We start from the raw sequence: 17,453 nt of genomic DNA on the forward strand, positions 1-17,453 counted from the left end.
TGTGTCGTGATGGGGACATTGTCTTTGCGGTGTTTCTGAATCTAGTTTGTTTATTTTTTGTTAAAAAGGGTAAGGGAAGCTTTATCAGCAAAACTGACAACAATTGAAAAATAGGGAAAATAAAAGTTTTCTAACTTATTTTTCCACTCTAAAATACTGCAGGTTATTGCATCTTCGATATACACAATAAAGGCGAGAAACAGAATTAAAAAGATGAAAATCAGGTTAGAGTGAGTCAATCCGAATACATTATATGTGACTTTACTCCTATGATGTAACATTTCACAAAAAGTTAACTTCTGCATCACAGAAGTTACAATTCTTTCTTTATCCTGCCCTGATATTGGGCTCATTTACTTTTCAGACCACTTCTTGAAGAATAACATGCAGCCAGCATAGCCACCTGGCCGTGTACAAAAAATATTTTAAAATGAAAGTTATGGTTAGTTATGTAAGTGAATTATGGATGCCAAGACCCTTAAACATTGTTTATTTCAAATTATTTCTGTCTCATCGCTGAGGAGCAACATTTATTACTTTTAGTTTATTTTTTTTCCTTTTTCTCAATTGCAGAAATATTGCAAGGATGGAACTCAGACACATAAATAGCTTATCTGATTTTATCACGTGATAGTATAGGAAAAACTTGTTAGATATTAGACCATACATACCTGGAGAAATATGAATGTATTTTTTGTCATCTTTTACTCAGCTATTCCTGAGCACATGCAGTTCCCTCCAGGAACTTGTTGTTTTCAGTATTTGTAGACGTTAGACCTGAGGAACTCCTGCTTAATAGTTATGATTGATTAAGGATCTATCAGTAATTTAACACTTTAAAATAACAAAGACAAGTGTGTTAAATCAGTAGCAAATGACCAGGTTTCTGAATGCCAGCCCCTAAGGAAGCCTCTTCATTACCATGCTGTTTTTAATCTAAACAGATTTTATTTTGCAAATGAAAACTAAGGAAAAAAATACACAAGGGTAAATTCACTTTATCTTCACACCACTTAAAAAAAAAAAAAATCTCATGTCCAGAGAACTAGATGATACAGTGACTCAATAGTCTGATTTTTATTCCCCCTCCCGCCCCCCTTTGGGACAATGCAGGATGATAATTTGATATTTCAGAAATGAAAATTAATTTGGTTGTCTGAAACTTATCCTTTTGGCATGTTTGCCCATGTAACAAACCCCTTGCTTGTTTTATTACAACTATCTATCCTAACTTGAAATAAAATTAATTCAACAGTGACAGGAGTGCTGGAGGTCAGGTTATTTCAGTGTAGAACATATTGATAAGAACTTTTAGCACTTAGATTGGGCTACATATCATATTTTGATCAATACATGGTTTTCAATACACCTCATTATGTGCACCTCTGGAGGAAAGTTTTGTGGAGGGAAGTGATGATTTGTCAAAATGGAATTTTTGCAGGGATTGATCAGTTTCAGTTAAACGTGTTTAGAAGTCTTACAGGTGCTGAAAAAAATAGGTATGAGAATATGAAGTATACTTGAATGCACACAACAGACACTGCTGAAAGTTTGGTGTCTAGGATAATGACCTAATTCTTGGGGATGTAGAATCAAGTCTATTTTTTTTATTCAAACTTTCTTCACAGAAATATCTCATGACTTCAGGTAAGCAGCATCCCTATGTCATAGGTAAGAAATTAAGACATTGAGTAATATAAGGCATTTTTAAAGATCATATAGGAAATCTACATGACAGAGATAAAAAAGACTGATTCTCCTAAGTTTTCTGACATTTCACAAGTGCAGCATCTCTTCTGTATACTAAATATAGTATTGTAACTATTTTGTAGTATTGCCTCACCACAAATGTTAAGCCATCCTGGCACATAGATATGCTTTCTTCTTTCTGCATTTGTTCATATGAAGACCATGATATGCTAGCCTACAGTAGATTCTTATTAAAAAAAAAAACACAAACTCATTATTTAAGTACATGTTCAGTCTTCCAGTGAAAATCATTTGCAGCAAAACCTCTTTCATGCTTCTGGATATCCACTTATATAAACAGAGTCGGGTTCCAGCTCCATTGGGATAGACAGGATTTTTACCTAGTATTGTTCTGCTTTTCTCCCCTATGGATTTATTTCAGTTAGTTGTTGTTTCTGTCACTTCAGCTACTCCAGGCTCTAGTATAAATTCAGTCTTTTTTTCTATGATGTTCACACTACGTTGACTTGAAAGTATCACTAGATTATTCATGGTCTTTCTTTCTTTTTTTTCTTCTTCTTCTTCAACATTTTCAGCAAGGAAAACAATTTCCTGTCCAACCACACCTTCAGTGCTATTGATAATCGATTAAACTAGTAAACATAATTCCTAAAATTGGGGTGTTTAAAAATCTTCTAGTACAGCGTGTCAGCGCTCTAATGCTGATTCTTGAAAGCAATTTGAGAAAGCACCAAGAGTAAAGATCTTTCAGTTTAGCAGTCTCAGCATGAAAGAAACAAGTTTGAAAGCAAGTAACAATAAATGAAATACATTTTTATGTAATGCATTGTATAATTAACCTGTGGAATTAACTTTTATAATATTCTAGTAAAGTGCTTCAAAATACCTTAGATATTATATGTACAGAAATTTCACATTCAGATGCATTTGCATTATGATAAGTCATCATAAATTGGGAAAGAATATTATTAATTCTCAAACAGAAAGGCATACATTTACCTTGAATTAGAGTTGGGAAGAAGTATCTTACTTTAAGCATAATAATGTTTAAATATACGTAGATTATACTCTAAGTTTACTTTCAAGTACACTGGTTTCTATTTTGTATAAGAAAGCCTGTAAAGCAAGAGACAGAAAGAGAAAGAAATATTTTCTTGTAAAGATGAATTCCTATACATGTCATGAAAATATAAGTAAATGAAAAATATAAAAAAAAATATAAAAAATATATAAATATAAATAAAAATATAAAAAATATTAAAAAATAATCTGTTGCATTTGTTAAGCAATTCCTATTCCATTCAAATCATACAGTTAACTATCACTCATTTCAAAGAATCATTGAGTAGTTTGGGATAGAAGGGCCCTTAAAAATCATCTAATTCCAACCCCACAGCCTTGAACATTTCCAGGGATGGGGGCATCCACAACTGCTCCAGGCAACCTGCTCCAGGGCCTCACCACACTTAGTAAATATTTTTTTCCTAGTAACTAATCTAGCCTCTTTTAGTTCAAAGCCATTACTCCTTGTCCTATCACTACGCTCCATAACAAAAAGCCCCTCTCCTGCTGTCTTGTAGGCCCCTTTAGGTATTAGAAAGCCTCTATAAGGTATCCATGGAGCCTTCTCTTCTCCAGGCTGAAGAACCCCAACTCTCTTAGGCTGTCCTCATAGGAAAGGTGCTCCAGCCCTTCTCTGTGGTCCTCCTCGGGACTTGTTCTACTACTTCCATATCCTTCTTGTGCTGGGGGCCCCAGAGCTGAATGCAGTACTTCAGGTGGGGTCTCATGAGAGCAGAGTGGGGGGGGATAATCACCTCCCTCAACCTGCTGGCCACACTTCTTTTGATGCGGCCTAGGATACAGTTGGCTTTCTGGGCTGCAAGCACACATATCTGACCCATGCTAAGCTTCTCTTCAACCAAAACCCCCAGGTCCTCACCTTCCTCCTCGTCTCATAGCTGCTTTCAATCCATTCTCCACCGAGCCTGTATTTGTACTTGGGATTGCCCTGGCCCAGGTGCAGGACCTTGCACTTGGCCTTGCTGATCTTCATGAGATTCACGTGGGCTCAGCTTTCAAGCCAGTTCTGGTCCCTCTGGATGGCATTTCTTCCCTCTAGCATGTCGACCATACCACACAGATTGGATTATACGGGGAACACCCACATCAAATCCTCTCTACAACATCCTATGTATGTAGTTCATGTTAACACAGCAAATCACTTTGGGGCCAAATTTGGTGTGAAATGTTGAACCTCTAAACTTTCTTATATCGTTTACAAATAAACATTAAAAAGATGCACACAGACATACACACACATACACACAGAGGATGACTTCCAGAGGTCCTCCAGAATAGAGTTTTAACTTCTATGACTGCTAGATTACTTGCAAGTAACTCTCTTTGTGAAACCTAATTGACATCAGAATAACACTTTTATAAAAAATAACACCATAATGTATGTTTTCATTTTACAGATGGAAAATTAAATGTCTGATCTGTTATGCCAGACACATTAAAAATCTTATGATAGCAGCAAGTATAGAAGACAGAAGTCTTAGTTTCTTGTCTTCATTCTTTATTTTAATAGTAATATATCTTTTCAGGATAATCTTCCCATCAAATTTAAACCAACCAAACAAAAAGCCTACCATCCTTATTTTTGTTGAAGAACAAAAATAACCACATCACAGAAGGGGATTTTTTTTCTGCTTTTAAACTCTTGTCAATTCATGTTTGGAAGATAATATAGAAAAGTTTCAAATCACATTTGCAGCCAAATGAAATTGTGAAAAGGCTATCCTATTACTTGAAGGTAATGAGTCAGAGTGATTCACTGCAGCCTCTTGGTAATTTCTATATGAACCAATCAAATGAAAGGGCACAAAAGCCATTCACAATGAAGATGATCCTTAGTTCTAACTAATGTAAAATCTGATGTCTTTAAAATGAGGAAGACTGAGAAAGAAGGAAATATAAAAGGGAAAGTCTCTGCTTCTCTTCCCTGCAAATTCCCACAACACAAATAATAAAACTTTAAAATCAACATTAGGATAAAACTGACAAATTGTTGGATCTTATATATGGATCTTACATAATTTAAAGAAAGTATGTAACCAAAACAAGAGATTGCTTAACAATTCTGTTGCACTTAAACTTAGAATGAAAGCAGATCCCGTGAGTCAGCAAACATTCTACATAGTCTGTTCAGAATGACTAAAAGCAATAGCATTGGTGTAGCATCACCGTTAGCATGAACAAGAAAATAAATACATCCATTATAGTGAACAAAACTAAGTATAGGTGATATTTATGTGTAACATTCTTAATAAAGAATTAATACATTAGGTGTTTTTTTGTTGTTGTTGTTTTGTTTTGTTTTATCTAAACAGACTACATTTGCTGAAGGCATCTGACCTAAGGATACCTTTTAAATACTCAAAGAACTATAGATGTATCAGTTATTATACAAACATACTCCCACACAAATACATATATTTTTACTTCAGTGCTTGAAATTAGAACCATCATGTGTAGAATAGTATGTGCTATTCCTGTCCAATGTGTAGAATTTTTGTCAGTCTAACCAACAGAGGAAAAACTTATTGCTCTAAAATAAAGGTGCTAATATTTTAGATGAATTGATAAACATCTATATATGTTGAAAAAAATGTTAGTATTAAAAATATGGTCTTATCTAAAAGAAAGCACATAAAAAAGAAACACTTTTTTCTCAACTGTCAAACAGTAGACAGAGTCATTGTGTCCAATTATCTAAACCAAGCCCATTAATTCAGACACATGCTGCTATTCTTTTCGGTCACCAGAAGAAAAAAAAAGGCCTCACATGCAGTGCTTGTTGAGGACCTTATGGAGGGCTAGGTACTGATCTCCACCTAAAGGTTTTATAATGAAAAATAGATATTTCAGAGTAGATGCTGCAGACAGTGAGCATGGCACGTGTTTTGCTGCTTAGCACTCCTATCCTGCACACTCCCTAGTGAAAACTTGCCTTGCCTTGTCTTGCCTTGCCTTCTCTCTCTCCCCCCTCCTTTTCTCCTCCTCTCACATTCTCTTTCTCTCTTTCTCCCTTTGTCTCTCTTATACATTTTTATATGGATAGCCTTATGATACACAGTCACTGTGCTGGGAAGAAGTAGGGAAGCTTTGTGCAGTCCTTCCTGCAAATTTTCTTCTGTTTTCCAAAATGTTGCTCACATAAACCTAATATGTCTGCAAATTAAAATATTAGCTCATACCAGTTTCAGCCATGCTCCTCCTTTCACTTAATATTATTAATAAAGCATCATTTAATATATTTGGATTACTTATGGGGGCATGCAGTGTGTCAAGAACCACTTGATTTAAATGTTTCTTTTGAATTATTGTATGTGCCTTTTTCCCATAAAGAGTTCATTATTTAGGATTTGAATGGGTCTCTCTATTAAATTGTTAGGGCAAAACATCATCCTTGGCAAAGGAAGAGCTATTGTATTGAAGAATGCATGATTGCAAGGTTCCCTTTTTAATAAAAGTATTTTTCATTAGAAATAATTTAAACAATTGTTATACTCTTTAGATATGATCTTCTTTGATGCCAGAAGATCATCATCAAATGGAAAATGTAAAATTTGTAAGCTGGAGATCGCTTTTGTGTGCAGGCACAATAGTAGAGCTACAGGTCTATTTTTGTCTGTCTCTACATCTAATTTAAATGGAAAGCCCTTTAACAGTCTAGAACCATTTTGTATAAACATTCTTCAGAGAGGTCTCACTTTTTTTCTTTTTATTCTTTTTCATCTTTATCTATCTTTATCTTCTCCTCCCTTTCTTCTTCTCCTCCTTCTCCTCCTCCTCCTTCTTTTTCTTTCTTAATTTATTTTTTCCTCCATTTGCCTGTTTGTTTGTTTTTCACACAACTTATTCATATCCTGATCTTCCCATAATTTTCTAAAATTATTTTTTAATTCTTTTTCTTCAATAAGCCAACCTAAAAAAATATTCTAAAAAAGTAAACTGAGGGAAAAAACTATCGGTGAAGTTTCATATTCAAGAGCACTGAATTATGCCATTATGATTTTCCTCTATTAGTTTTGTTTCATTTTCACCTCCTAGAAAAGCCAGCTGATATCAAAGAATCTCAGTCGCAACCTGACCTGAGCCTGAAGCCTTCTAATGGAATCTTTATATAAGCTTGCTGTAACATTTTTAACTTTTTCCTCAAAGTAATTTGGCCTGTGTCAACCTCATTTTATTATACTATGGCTTCTTTCTTTGTTTTGTTTCTGATTGTCTTCTTTCATTTTTGTTTGTTTGTTTTGTTTTTATTTGAATCATTTATTTCATCAATAGATGTTGTTATCCTGTTCATTGTATTGATATTTCAGACATTCTGAAAAGAACAAACCCTTCTGTATACATTTCCAACCTGAATTCTATATTTTGTGTGGCTTGCCTTGGTGGGCAACACTTTATGTTTCTCAGACTTCCAGGTAAAATATTACTGATTTTTCTTAAACAAAAAGTCTCTGATTACAGCTGCTTGTCTTAGACTTCATACAAGTCCCTCAAATCTTCTCAGGTCTGAGAACAATCTTAACTGGCTTTTTGGCAACCTCCTGGTTTTCTTTCCTTTCTTTTTCACAGACTGCTGTCTCACTGTTAGTATCATCTTCCCATGGGCCTAGTTAATTTACTCTTTGTTACTTAGCACTTCACTTTCTGATTTACAGTTTTGCCTAAACATCTTTGGATAAGTCTCTTCTTTTTCTTTAGTAACTTATTTTTTCCTCCATTTCCTTGTTCTTTTCTCGTGACTTACCACATTCTTCTATGCATCACCCTTTCTTGCTGAGGAGTTTGCTGTCTAGCTTCTCTTTCTCAGTAAATGTAAGAATAGAGATTTGACAAATAACTCATCTTCTTGTCAGGTGTTAGAAACCTTTTCTGACTTCCATCATCTCTTCTTGGTACATTTTTAGTCCTCAGATCTATTTTTCCATGAATTCTATCTGTCAATATTTAATTCATAACTCCTGTCAGGTAGCCACTCAAGAACAATGTACATCCAGCAGTTTCAGCATCCTGTAATCCATTTTGTCTCCTCCTTTTCTTCTTCTTCTTTTTTTTTTTTTTTTTTGGGGGGGGGAGGACTTTCACAGATTCTCAGAATCTTCCTCAGATTCTGTGAACATCTCTTTCTAGTTCTCGCATTTAAAATGAAAAACAATATTCCAGAAACCTACACCTCCTAGAAAATATTTCTCATTTTCTTCTCTCTATGCCATCCGACCTTTCAGGTCCAAAGTATAGAAACAAAGCTCTTTTCTTCAGCAAATGACAATCTGTCTGTCCGTGGACTGAAGTACTGTGTTTGAGTACCACAAAAAAAAAAAAAAAAAATCTGGACAGATTCTGCTCAAAGAATTTTAATAGGCCTGTCAATGGAGGAAGTGTACACAGAAGATACAGGTCTATTTGATATTCAAACTTTACTCCTTATAATCTGAAGACAGAAATTTAAATTAAGAATAGCAGTATCATTTGTAGGCATCCACTTCAACCTGTTGGTGTGCTTGCAAGATAAACAGATAGTAACGGATGAATGAACATTAGAGTTACTTAATAAACAAGGGGAACAATAACGTTCCCAACTCTTTAAGAACACCAAGATCCATTCCTATATGTAGGCATCTTAGGACATTTATTTTACCTGATGTTATACAAGAAAACCAATCTTTTTTTGTCTGATTCAGCTAATTATATCTTCCCTTAGTAAATAAAGAAATGAGTAACAAGCTTTTCCTAATTTCATTAGATTTTGAAGTTAAAGTGATTTTCATAGATAAAGTTCACATTGCAACTGCAGAATTGATTTTTGACTGAGCCTGCTCAGATATGAAGCTCTAACTTGATAAAATATAGATGAAGAAGTTCACAATTAACTGTGCTTTGGACTATTTCAGTGGTGAACCAAAAACATTAGCTGTCCTCTAATGTGCTGAAGTGGGAAATTAAAAAGGCCCCAACATAAGTGGATTAGACAACTCTTGAGGAAAGTCATTCTGATGGGCTTTAAATGACTTTAAATCATCATTTATAAATCTTCAGTACATGCTTTACTTTAGGCACATGAATCAGCCCACTGACATCTTGGATTTAAACAACTGGAAATGTACATGCTGAATACGTGTTCATTACAGATATTAAAAGTGTCTGAATGCAAGAGATTACTGGAGGAAAAAAAATACTCATATTATATGGTTTTGTCTTCAAGAAAACTTCATTGTCTTCAAATATTAATGAGGACATCAAAGGAAATCCCAAAGTAGCCTGTCGTTTGAAGAACTTCAATAGCTGTTGCAAGACTATTAGCTGTAAAAGTAATTTAGAAAAAAAAAAGGGGGGGGGGGGGAATGCAAACAGGTTCATGACCAGCTGCTTAGAAACAAATTGTTCTTAAATTTTTAGGCACAGCACATCTCTAATCCAAATGGAATATAACATGTTTATCTTGGGATATAGTCTAATATATGAAAACATAAATATTTATTAACACATTAATGCAAGGGTTGTGAGCTTTCTGGCATCACGCCGTAATAAGCTGTGTATCTGCATACACAGAGGACGACAACACATTTGCATGTGTATGCTAAACCTTCCCCTGTTCTTTCTCCTTCATTGTTCTCTATGACAACCAATTACGTTACGAATTACTAAGCCTGCTCTGCACTTTGTTGAGTACTAAATGGATAGTTAGTCAAAACTGAAAAACTGTGACACTGCAGGGTGAGTGTCAGTTAGACCATTTTTAAATTGCCCTTCAGTTTGCTGGATTAACTCTAATTGATGCCCCAATATCTCGTGAAATAATTTAAAATGTATTTTGACTCCCCAAAGCATTACTTGTGATTATTAAAGTAACATTCACTGTCGAATTGGACAGATTAATTAGTTAGAAAAAGACTGAGATCTCTTTCCTGTGAGGGAGTGTTTGCTATGGACACAGATCTTCCAATATAATAACCAGTTTAAAGATTTTTAATGCATGTTAAATAGACAAAACCTACTAAATACGTTCTGTCTCCCTTTCTGATTAAAAAACAAAGGAACAATCATAAAGACCAAATACACTCACTGTAGTAGGTTGACCTTAACTGGCCATCAGATGTCCACCATGTTGCTCTCTCAATCCTCCTACTCAGCAGGACAAGGGGAGAAAATACAATGCAAAAAACTCACGGACTGAGAAAAAGACAGTGAGATAACTTACCAAGTACTGTCATGGGCAACACAGACTCGGTTTGGATAATATTTATTTAATTTATTGCCATTTAATAACAGGGAGGAGCATTGAGAACTAAAATACATTAAAACCACCTCCTGCTCATTCCCCTTCTTTCCTGGCTCAACTTCATTCTCAATTCTTCTACCTTCTCCAGCAGCTCAACTGTGAACAGGGATGGAGAATAAGGTCTATGGTCAGTCTGTAACACTCTGCTGCTCCTTCTTCCTCACTCTCTTCCCCTGCTCCAGCATCGGTTCCACCCCACGGGATGCTGTCCTTCCCAAACCACTTCAGCATGGGTTCTTCCCACAGGCAGCAGCTCTTCAAGAACTGCTCCCACATGGCTCCGTACCATGGGGTCCATCCCCCAGGAGCAAACTGCTCCAGCAGGGGTCCCCCACGGGTGACAGCTCCCCCCAGACCCCCTCCTCCTGCGTGGGCTCCTCTCCACGGGCTGCAGCTCCGGCCCGGGGCCTGCTCCTGCGGGGGCTCTCCATGGGCCGCAGCCTCCTCCAGGCCACATCCACCTGCTCCACCGGGGGCTCCTCCACGGGCTGCAGCGTGGAGATCTGCTCCGTGTGGGACCCATGGGCTGCAGGGGGACAGCCTGCTCCACCAGGGGCCTCTCCACAGGCCGCAGGGGAACTGCTGCTGCGTGCCTGGAGCACCTCCTGCCCTCCTTCTGCACTGGCCTTGATGTTTGCAGGGCTGTTTCTCTCATTTTCTTTCTTCTCTCTCACAGCTGCCATTGCATAATGTTTTTCCCCTTTCTTAAATATGCTAAGAGGTGCAACCAGTTTTGCTCATTGTCTTGGCTCTTGCCAGCAGCACATCCCTTTTGGAGAAAGCTGGAACCATCTCTTATCTGACATGGTCTCTTCCTAAGAGTCTGCAGTTTTCTGCCACCAAACCCTTGCCAAGTAAACCCCAATACAAGCCCTAATATACTTCAAGAATGAAAGGAAGAATCAGCCTCCACTACCTGGAAAGACTGACAGAAAATCACATGAGCAAAAGGGGTTGAGCTTATATTTATTTTATGTAGCTTATCTTTCATGTTTTACCTCTGCAGTGAAAGGAGATTCTGAGTAAGTGCTAGGGACTAATTATGTCTAATTACATTACTTTTTGTTATTTTTTTTTAATCACTACTTATGGATGCATAGAATGTAACCTCAGAGAGAAATGTGTTGGACTCCAGGAGAGAAATAGGTTTGAATATTATTTGAATATACGTAAAACGTATAGTGATACTGATTGCTCAGATGAGTAATATTCAGGCTTTCTCCATTGCAGAAGAAATAAATGCACCACGCAGTGTCCTAGTATAAAATCCCATCAAAATGTACCATGGGTATTTTAATAATTATGATTAAACAAATATTTTATGAATCTCTTTACTGTTTTCCAGTTAGATCTGAAGATAAACTATAAAAGTTAAAGCTGATTTCTTATTACTTATAAAATAAATCAAATCTAGACATGAAGGATTTATACCTTATCATTCAGCAGACAAACCAAAGTAAGGATCATCTTTCATTGAGATCAACCCTACTGTGCTACAATTATATTGACCTTACTTGCATTAAGCTTGATTTATACTGATATGAAGAGGAAAACACATTATTTATTTTGAAATGCTACTCCTCCAATTGATTTTAATTATGCAAATGAATTATATGCCTATCAGAGGCAGTTGATTGATAAACCTGAAAAGCTGAGATTATGGAACAGATGAAAGCACAACATCTGGAGAGCAGCTGTTGAATACTAGAAGGACTTGCACTGTTACTTGGTCATCTGCAAGATCTGAAAACAAGAGATCCGTAAATCAGTCAGAATTGTGTGGTTTAATAAAACTCAATTTTCTTTTTATTAAACAAACAAACAAAACAATACGAGTATATTCATCATCTTTGTTATAATGTTCCATTATAGACTCATCAACAAATACACAAGACTACATCCTGAAATTGCATCACTGAACTGACAGGTCAGCTGTCCTCCTCTCCCTTCATCCTGTTAACATGCATTGGAAGCAAGATCAGCCCTTGAGCAGACCCAGTATGGGATGTACAAATTCTTCAAAATCAGTAAATAAGTTGTTTTGAATAACATAGAAAAGTTTTTCTGTTTTTTGTCATTCACACCATGGTTACTGTCTGAAGTCTCACTGCAGATGTTAGAACTTTTAAATTAAGAAGTTAATGAGCTTATTTAGCTAAACAAAACAAAAAAAAATAGAAGAAATCTCCACTATACAGGCTGAAATTATACATAACATGCCTACATGGATCAAATATTTATAAAGTGTTCATATATTTTCATATACGAGAGCAAACATCTCAGAACTACCAGTAGAAGTTGTTTAGAAATAGCAAAAAGAAGATTCCTACAAATTTATGAAGTTGAACGGATACTTTCTCTCTGTATAAAATTTTAGGGCCAATTTACCACTTAAAAGTAAAGAAAAAATGCATATTAGAGCTTGTAGTAATCTAATCTCAACATAACAAAGAGAATGACTCATTACAGGTTTCTACCAGTTTGGGCTTTCTGTAACTTATTCCCATTCTGATGTGCATTTTGTCAAAGATAAGAGTAGATAGTGTTCTCATGGTTTGTATTTTATTTTCTTGAAGCCATAGGGGGAAAAAAAAAAAAAAAAAGAGACGAGAACAAAGTGCTTTTTACGCTGTCACAAATGACCAGGGAAAATGTAGTCAATGCGATACAAAAAACTAAACCAATTACAGAGGTCATTTTGGTTTGACCAGGAAAAAAAGTCAGACATTGTGACTGAAATCCTCCCAAGCAAAAACCGGGCAATATCTTTAGTAACAACATATGAAAAGTATTTCAAAGTACAACCTGTACACATGATCTATGTAAAATGCTGATCCATTTAAATCAAGGTGAATTCCAACAGGATTTCACAATCAGCATTTTATCAGAAATTTTCTTCTTGCCTTTGAAGCATATTCCTTTCACAGCCTTTTATCATGGTATTCATGCTCTTGTTCAGACAGTGTATATATAGACATGCATAGTTGTATTGTCTGATTTTATTTTATTTGCATTGAGAAATGTTTGCTTTTACTATCTGTCTTTTTTCAGTGTCTCATCTGACGCTGCTTTTGTTATGACTGTTAAAACACAGTGCAAGATTCTGCAGTCTGTTAAGGACAATTTACCAGTAAGCTGCTTTTACCATACAAAAAATAAAAATAAAAAATAGACTCCATAAATATTTCTCACTGGAGTGAGATGTGTTGCAGACACCAGGAACATTACACTGCCTAATGCACGGCCTAAGTGCAACTATTCCTTAGTAATTATTTGTTTCTCTTCATTGCATGAGATTTCAGATTTATTTATTTATTTAACAGTAGAGTTTTAATACTGGAAGCGAATTGTGTAAGGATGAGATCATACAGGAAACTTGATCTGAAAACTGGTAAGCTATTGGTATTGCAGAGCCACAAATGTTTATATGAAGTCATTTCTGTCTTTTTTTTTTCATAAACATCTGGCAGCAAGCTGAACTATATTTGACACTCATCAAAAAGGAAAAGTCCTATTTTACGAATAAACAGCAAGATGTGTTTACCCAATCACAAGACCTAACTTCCAGATTAACAAAATAGTGCTCCTCAGCTAAAATACACTAGTTGAAACAGCTATGTCAGTAAGCTAACACGTTGAATATGCATATATGTTATATATGTTCTTTGCAATGAATAAAAACGAGTCATTTACATCAACGCTGTTACTGAAAAGTCTTTACTTTTGCCTGTGCTTTTTTAAAGCACATTTATGCATACGTCAGCTATTTTTAAAAGTTAAGAAAAAATGAGCAATCTTTCCAGTTAAAAATATATTTTCCAAAAATATTATTGCTAATTGACAGTGATTTTATTTCCATTAGCTTTGGCATGCTTAAAATATTGAAGGGAAATTTATTCCAATGTTAAAAGAGACTGATAAAAACAACAAAACTAAAAAAAAAAACAAACACCATCACCACCACCAAAAATAAACAAACAAAAAACACTGTTATATAGCACAGCAGAAAACATTGTGATACTTAGAACAAAATACCCAGTGCTATCACATTTTCTCTTCAGACTTTTTAATATTAGTAATAATTTAATATTATTGTAAGCAGACAGTATTTCAGTTTAATAGCCTTCTCTCATGAGAAAAATAGGAAAACATAGGAGTTATGGAATATAGAAATTGTTTTGTATACTGAAAGTTCAGTGGCTGTGCTGTTTTGAAACTTTTTTTTTTTTTAAGATGAAGTAGCTTCTCTTTTTCTGATCATAGTGTAGCAACACAATAAAATAAAATAAAAAACTTCTCAAAAAAAAATAATCATTAGATGCATTGGGAAACTGGCCCTGCATTTTGTCTGAGGTCTTGTTATCCAGCATATAATATTAATTAGCATTACAGTGCTTTTTATGCTGTAGTGGCATTTTTAATGCAATTAAAACAAAACAAAAACACAACAAAACAAACAAAAAAAACATAGTATGTTAGTAGTTGCAGGGGCAGAAAAGTTCTGGATGAGCATGGAACTCTTTGTCAAGGGGGTTGATGACAGCTTCTCCTCCACAAGAAGAATCAGCAGCTTTCAAGTCATGTAGCTACTCTTAAGACAGTCGATAGCAGAGGACCTTGTAAGAGGTAAATTAGGAGGTAAAATAGGACTTTAGCAAAGTGGACAAGACTTTTGTTAAGGAGTATCTGGAAAACTAAAATGTGACAGCTGACCAGTTTTGTCTGGTCCCTCACTCCACATCAGGTATTATAAAGCTTAACCATTTCTAAGAGAGCTATGATGTGTAATATCAAAACTCCAAGCAGTCATAACATCACATTACTAGATGCTGTTACACTCTATTTTTCTGTCTGCAATGCATGCTGCTGTGAACTCCATGATATTGCTGTAGGGCCCTGTGGTTTCCTGGGATAAAATACAGCTATCAGAGTAGAGCAGAAATGAGGTCCCTGCCCTAACTACACAATGTCCCACTAAAATACTGTTGTGCTCTGAAACGTTTGTTTTTTTTTTTCTTTTTACTAGCATAACATTTTTATTATATCACATATAAACGTGATATAAGAAGCATTAATATTATAAGGGATTCAAATTATAATTCCCACCAGTAAGCTTTCTGAAACCTCCAAATTTCTTAGTAACCAAGAGGAACTCCCCTTTAAGTAGCTATTATAGTAACTGCTAGAGTGTATCCTCCATTTGTAGAATACCAAAAACTGGGATGCTCATCTGGTCTTTTCAAATGACACAAGGATTTGTTTGCTGTTCTCTACTAGTCCACACAGCATAACATATGCAGAAAGATGCCAACTTCTCTTTCTGTCCTCAAGCTCCACCCAGTTTCCTAAATAATCTCTTATTGAGGTTTTTTTTTTTTTTTTCCTGAGATTAATTGTTTGGTTTTTTTTCCTGGCTATATGTCTTATAATTTTTCTGAATTACCCAGTTCCTAAAGGTGGACCCTTCATGATCAAGGTCCATTCCAAAACTTCTTGGTGGAACTTCCCAGAAAACACCATCTTCTTCCAAGCAGGTAGAGAAAGACAGAAGTATATGCTTCCCAATCTATATGCTCACTACAGAGGGTAACAGCACCTAAAAGACTTAAGCATTATGATCAACCTAAAAACCTTCCCAGATCAAGGATGAAAGGCTAGAAAATACAAGAGGGGAAAGTAAACTTATTTAATTTTCAACAGTCATTTCGTTGATATGTGGAACACTAACACCACATTACTATTAGGAATTAGACCAGGAAATAAAGTATTTCCAACCTTTTATCTAAGAGAAGGAAGTCTCTCTCAGTCTACCAGAAATAATGAATATAGCCATTACTGAGAAATCTGAGATCTAATCTTTTCTCTCTTTGCCCTACTGCTGCCTGCTTTCTGTACCCTGGTCTCTCTGGTTAAGTACTCTGTGTTTAAACTCACAATAGTGATGTTCTCTGTGTTCCAGGTATTGAAGCCTCCATTAAGTCAGACAGCTACAAATGTGTTTTACGCTAATAAATCACAAAAAGCTTTCCAGTCAATCCCAACGAACAACTAGTCAAGAGTTTTCTGGCAAATACTTGGTGCTTGGTTATGCATACAGCACCACTGCTCCAAGCACATTCCTAGTATCTACAAGTATACACTTTTCTCTTTCCCAGCCTGTCAGAGAGAGGGAGCTTGATTAGCTCATTGGGAGGGATAGTCTAAGCAATATCCAGATTGGTAAAAGAGGAACAAAATCATATTTTTCATTACGATTTACCTTTACATGTTTATCAAAGTAAAAACAAACAAACAGAAAGATTATTTTTGTTGTTGTTGTTTGGTTTGGTTGTTTGGTTTGGTTTTAACTTTGAGATTAAATATATATTATGATATGTAGCATTGTTTCTTTAATGTTGAGAAATTTTGAAAAAAAAATCTGGCCTTTCTGCTAAATACTTCTATTTTGGGCTTATAAGACAAATTATTTTGAAAATATACTAATTAGACCCAGTTGTAGACATTTAATTAATTATAGAAATGTTCCATTACAATAGTATCACCAGAAATCTTTTTAAGATAAGGTTATAAATAAGAAATTATTTGTTACTGTTTGTATATATCAATTCACTTACTATTTCTGTTTTTATTTGATAATTAAAAAAACTTTCCACTGTAATTATTGATACGGAACATTTCTGTATGTAGTTAGAAGCTACATGAACTAACTTACAGATAATCAAAACCACTGCCTTTTCTACATAACAAATTAATTCTAGTAAATTAATTGAAGTCTTCATTTATAACATTACACTGGTCAACATAATGCTCAGTTAGCTTCTGACTCAGAAAACGTGTATTAGGTTTATGTATATTAGCATTTGAATTCAAATTAAACAAATGTAGGAAAATATGTTAAGAATAGATGTTAGACCTAGGTATGCAGATGGATCTTATTCATTAATAATTTTCTGATAAATCAACGACTGGAAAATAGCTGTCTGTAAGCTCTGGACCTGGGCTTAAAATAAATTCTGAACAGTCATTTTGAAACAAACATGCATGACTGTGTTTTCTATCTCCTACTGTCTGGCAAGGAGTAGGAGAGGAACAAAGCAAGGGTAAATAGGGCAGCCACAGGCCTGCACTAAGTCACGTCAGCTGAAATGAATACCTACAAATCATTTGGTCAGAAAAATCAACTAGCTCAACTACCTCTCCACTGCCTAACTGTTCATTACTTCAATACCTCAAATATAATCAGCAGTTTCAACGTGGAAGTTTTAAGACTAGTCCATGCGACCCTAGAGGCATCAGTAGGTTAGAGATGTCTGAGACATCTTGTTCAAGATGTCAATGCTGTGATGTGACTGAATCATTGCAGAAATACCTTTCAAAAAGGCATTAA

The sequence above is a fragment of the Anser anser genome (assembly GCF_964211835.1).
Source record: "Anser anser genome assembly, chromosome: 2".
Taxonomy (NCBI): domain Eukaryota; kingdom Metazoa; phylum Chordata; class Aves; order Anseriformes; family Anatidae; genus Anser; species Anser anser.